The sequence below is a fragment of the Bos mutus genome, chromosome 28 (assembly GCF_027580195.1).
Source record: "Bos mutus isolate GX-2022 chromosome 28, NWIPB_WYAK_1.1, whole genome shotgun sequence".
Classification (NCBI taxonomy): domain Eukaryota; kingdom Metazoa; phylum Chordata; class Mammalia; order Artiodactyla; family Bovidae; genus Bos; species Bos mutus.
Window position 1 is genome coordinate 41,908,114 of NC_091644.1, and position 6,066 is coordinate 41,914,179.

The window sequence follows — 6,066 nt, forward strand, 5'->3', positions numbered from 1 at the left end:
TTCTGGAAAATACAGGGAGGAGTTACAAGACATTCTCTATATGTCATGAGAGAACTTCAGAGCTGCATGGAGTCCACTCCCAGCCAATGCAGAAAGTCCCTTGTAATGCCCCAAAGACATGGGTTTGATCCCTGTGTCTGAAAGATCCTCTGGAGGAGGGCATGGCAACCCACTCCAGTATTCTTTTCCTTTTCTTTATTATTTTTAATTGAAGGATAATTGCTTTACAGAATTTTGTTGTTTTGGACAGAGGAGCCTGGCAGTCCATAGGGTAACAAAGAGTTGGACATGACTGAAATGACTTAGCACATACATGTGTGAGTATGTGTGTTGTGTGTGGGGCTGTTATTAGCCAGATAATTTTGTGGTAGGCTGAAAAATGACCCCCAAAGATATCTGGGCTAAAGATATAGTCTCTGGAACTTATAAATGTTACCTTATTTGGACAAAAAGTTCTTTACAGATGTACTTAAAGATCTTGAGATGACCAGATCATTCTGCATCACCCAAGTGAGTCCTCAGAAGACAGAGGCAGAGGGATGACTTCCCTGGTGGTGTGGTGGATGGGAGTCTGCCTGCCAATGCAGGAGACACGGGTTTGATCCCTGGTCTGGGAAGATTCCACATCCTGCTGGGCAACTAAACCCGTGTGCCACAACTACTGAGCCCGTGCTCTAGAGTCCAAGAGCCACAACTACCGAGCCCCTGCGCCCAGAGCCTGTGCTCCACAGCAAGAGCAGCCACTGCGATGAGAAGCCCGCACACGGCAGTGAAGAGTAGCCCCTGCACCACAGTGGAGACCCAACACAACCAAAAGTAAACAAAATCAAAAAACGATCCTATTTAAAAAGAGAGAGGTAGTGGGGAATTTGACTCATGGAGGAGGAGGTGATGTGAAGATGGAGGATGGACTGTAGTGACATGCCCACAGGCCAAGAACTGGCAGAGCCAACAAAAGCTGGAAGTGGGGGCGGGGTGCATTCTCCCTTAGAGCCTCGGGGGGGAGGCGGGTGGCTGTCCACCCTTGATTTGGCCCAGTGAGACTGACTCTGAGCGCGGGCTTCGTAGTTGCAGTGCACAGACTTAGTTGCCCGGCAGGATGTGGAATCTTCCCAGACCAGGGATCAAACCCCTGTCCCCTGCATTGGCAGGCAGACTCCCATCCACTGCACCACCAGGGAAGTCGTCCCTCTGCCTCTGTCTTCTGAGGACATTTGTGATAGCATTTAGGACTCACTCGGGTAACACAAAATGATCTGGTCACCTCAAGATCCTTAATCACATCTGCAAAGAACTTTTTATCCAAATAAGGTAACATTTACAAGTTCTGGGCTTCCCAGGTGGCGCGAGTGGTAAAGAACCTGCTTACCGGTGCAGGAGACATAAGAGACTCATGGTCAATCCCTAGGTCAGGAAGGTACCATGGAGGATGGCATGGCAGCCTACTCCAGTATTCTCGCCTGGAGAATCCCATGGACAGAGGAACATGGTGGTCCATAAGGTCACAAAGACACGACTGAAGCAGCTTAACATACATGTAAGTTCCAGAGACTATCTTTGGCCTTCCTGCCTCGAGAATTGTGAGAGAATAAATTTAAGCCACAAGCTTGCTGCAAGTGTTACAGCAGCCACAGGAAACTGACACAGATTTTCTGGGCACTCTTGTGTTCCTCCCATTTAGTTATTCATCTGTGTTGCAACAGGGCAGCAGCATTTGACCTGCCGGCCAATGCCCTGCGCCCTCTTCCCTTTCAAAACACCCAGAATGCATTTCCTGGTGGGCTCCAAGAGGCAGCTCCTACGGTTATCATGAGGGTTAAGTGAGTTAACGATTATAAAACCCCTGAAATAGTGCCTGGCACAAGATAAATAATAAGTCTATATAATACTTCTTAAATAGGAATGAATGAATGAATATAATCCTCTTTTGGGTACCGAGGTTCCTGCTTTTGCAGTGTGTTTCCTCTACTGGCTTCTCAGCCAGAGAACATTTTAATTTCATCTTGGGTTACTAACTTTCCCTTCAGAATGAGTCACCAACTTTGTATTGTAAATAAGGTTATGGTTCAGTTCAGTTCAGTTCCTCAATCGTGTCCGACTCTTTGCGACCCCATGAACCACAGCACACCAGGCCTCCCTGCCCATCACCAACTACCGGAGTCCACCCAAACTCAAGTCCATTGAGCTGGTGATGCCATCCAACCATCTCATCCTCTGTTGTCCCTTCTCCTCCTGCCCTCAATCTTTCCCAGCATCAGGGTCTTTTCCAATCAGTCAGCTCTTCGCATCAGGTGGCCAAAGTATTGGAGTTTCAACTTCAACATCAGTCCTTCCAATGAACACCCAGGACTGATTTCCTTTAGGAAGGACTGGTTGGATCTCTTTGCAGTCCAAGGGATTCTCAAGAGTCTTCTCCAACACCACAGTTCAAAAGCATCAATTCTTCAGCGCTCAGCTTGTTTTATAGTCCAACTCTCACATCCACACAGGACTACTGTAAAAACCATAGCTTTGACTAGATGGACCTTTGTTGACAAAACAATGTCTCTGCTTTTTAATATGCTGTCTAGGTTGGTCATAACTTTCCTTCCAAGGAGTAACCTTTTAATTTCATGGCTGAAATCACCATCTGCAGTGATTTTGGAGCCCCCAAAAATAAAGTCTGACACTGTTTCCACTGTTTCCCCATCTATTTGCCATGAAGTGATGGGACTGGATGCCATGATCTTCGTTTTCTGAATGTTGAGCTTTAAGCCAACTTTTTCACTCTCCTCTTTCACTTTCATCAAGAGGCTCTTTAGTTCTTCTTCACTTTCTGCCACAAAAGTGGTGTCATCTGCATATCTGAAGTTACTGGTATTTCTCCCAGCAATCTTGATTCCATCTTGTACTTCTTCCAGCCCAGGGTTTCTCATGATGTACTCTGCATAGAAGTTAAATAAGCAGGGTGACAATATACAGCCTTGACATACTCCTTTTCCTATTTGGAACCAGTCTGTTGTTCCATGTTCAGTTCTAACTCTTGCTTCCTGACCTGCATACAGGTTTCCAAAGAGGCAGGTCAGGTGATCTGCTATTCCCATCTCTTTCAGAAGTTTCCACAGTTTGCTGTGATCCACACAGTCAAAGGCTTTGGCATAGTCAATAAAACAGAAATAGATGTTTTTCTGGAACTCTCTTGCTTTTTCGATGATCCAGCAGACGTTGGCAATTTGATCTCTGGTTCCTCTGCCTTTTCTAAAACCAGCTTGAACATCTGGAAGTTCATGGTTCACATATTGCTGAAGACCTGGCTTGGAGAATTTTGAGCATTACTTTACTAGTGTGTGAGATGAGTGCAATTGTGTGGTAGTTTGAGCATTCTTTGGCATTGCCTTTCTTTGGGGTTGGAATGAAAATGGACCTTTTCCAGTCCTGTGGCCACTGCTGAGTTTTCCAAATTTGCTGGCATATTGAGTGCAGTATTTTCATAGCATCATCTTTAAGGTTAGGTTAGATGTGTTTGGTATCAGAAAGTAATGACCCAACTCTTAAGGATCACAGCAATTCTGAGGAAAGAATACAATAAAATGCTCATCTTCTTCAACAGCTTCTTCCTTGTAGCCAGAGGACTAATATTTAATCTGGTCCTAGGCATTTGAGTTCCTTATTTAAAACTCTCTTTTCTCTGTCCCTAACTGTATTTGAAGTACATTACCTTTTTTCTTAACAAAGAATGACGTGGTTAACCACCCCAGTCCCCACCATTTGATGAGGGGTGGAGACTAATATAGATCCAGGGACCCACCATTAGACTAAAAGTGGAAACTAATATATATACCCAGGAATCCTTCATTAGACTATGTAACAGAGACCAAGACAGACCCAAGGATCCCCCAGGGATCCTCCACTAGACTACAAGTGGAGGCCAAGAGAGACCCAGGGATCCTCTATTAAACTAGAAGTAGAGACCTAGGTTTTAGTCCCAGTTGTATCACTATATGCTTGTGTGACCATGAGCATATCCCTGAACCATTCTAAGCTCCAATTTCTTCACGTAAGACTGATTTCTAAAGTATCTTCCACTTTTCGATTGATGTTTGCCTTGTCTTGTTGTAAACAGCTAAAAACATGCTTTCTTTGGCTCTCATGGACACTATGATGTTTTCTTCCTAATTTAGTTCGAAGGGCTTCAAACACTTTGATAGAAAATCTTTTAACCGAAGACCACTTGTCTATTTTCTTTGTGCCTTATTCATCTACATTGTGCTCTCATAAACTGAGTATTTTTTTCTTCTCTGGTACTTGGTGTGTTGAAAACTCGTCATCAACAGGCTGGGTAGCCACTGTGACCATAACTGATCCACGATTGTGACTATAAGGTAATTTTCTAGAATGGCTTGGGGGATGCATATGCTTTTTCAATAAAATTGTGGATATCTGAAAGTAATTTAAGTTTTATACCTTCAAGAGAATGTCCACATAAATACGTTTTTTGTTGTTGTCAGACCATGTTTCAGTGACTGGGAGAGAGGAATGGCTTGGAAAACAAACATCATTCTAAAGCACCAAGCACCACCCCTACCTCATCTTCCCAGCATAATTCTAAGTTCTGCTGTCTCAGAAATCATAGGGCAAAATTTAACAACTGTAAAATCTAAGTGGTGAACAGATGTTTTCACTGTACAATTCTTTCAACGTTTTTGTGAAAAAAAGCATAAAGAGAAGATGAATTCCTGGGCTGGGCAGTGGGGCCTAGCCTGGGCATGGGAGATCACTCTCAACGTGACCTGGAAGACAGCCTCTCTGCCTTCTTCCTGGAGACTTGCCCTTTCTTTTCTCACTCCAACAAGTGATGTGATAAATACACTGAACGGAGTCTAAGATCATAGCTGATGAGATGGGTTTCCCTGGCTGTCCCTCCCACCCACCCATTCTGCTGCACTTAGCTACCTACTGCTCAGGGACACCTCACCGGCACCCAGGAAAGGGGTTTTGAACACCTGTCTTTAAAACTTAACAAATACCTTTATGGTGATCAAGACAGACTGGGATGTAGACAATATAAATTTATAAATAGATGATGCAGTTTATTTATCTTAGCCAAAGATTTGAAAAGCTATGATCAGTGTATTTTTTAAGTCATTTTCCCCTCATACTTGTTTTTTAAATGATTTTTTTCCCTTTGGTTGTGTCTTTGAACCACGTTTTCTCCTCTCCTTAAACTGACAGGCTCCATCTGGTGGTCAACAGTCCTCTCCATTCTATGAGTACTCCGTGATGTTATTCCAATGGGTTTTGTCCTGTTTTTTTTTTTACTTTGCTGAGCTGTGTGTGCTAAGTCGCTTTAGTCGTGTCTGACTCTTTGTGACTCTATGGACTGTAGCCCGCTGTCAGGCTCCTCTGTCCATGGAATTCTCCAGGCACGAATACTGGAGTGGGTTGCCATACCCTCTTTAGATTTTCCCGACCCAGTGATCAAACATGTCTCCTGCATTGGCAGGCAGGTTCTTTACCACTAGCACCACCTGGGAAGCCCGTTTTTTTACTTTGGATTCTTCAGCTTTCTGTATTGGTTTCATCATCCTTGGGATAAATTACAACTCATGAGGCCCTTCATAATCCAAACCGTACACGTCCTCCATGTATCATCTGTGGAACTCCCACGGCTCACACTCTACCCAGCTGGACCATTTGCTTTCGCCCCAGCCTGTGCCCACTGGCACTCTGCCCTCCACGAGTGTGTGCATTGTCCTCTCTTCCAGGCTACTGGAAAGCTCTGTCCTTTCCCCTTCCCTTGGAAGATGTTTTTGACTTCTGTCTGGAACAGGTGTTCCCACCCTGCCCTTCCCGAATAGCCTATGCTCACTGCTTGATAAAAAGACAGTCACCTACAGTTACCTCCTCCTATTTCTAAATCCATCACTATTCGGTAAGTGTCAAGAGCCCAGGTGCCGTCTTCTATGGATACTGCTGCATCCATACCGTCTGACCCTAACAGACTAGGCGCTCAGTATCTGGGGAATGAATACGTGACCCTAACAGACTAGGCGCTCAGTACCTGGGGAATGAATACGTGAAAGAACA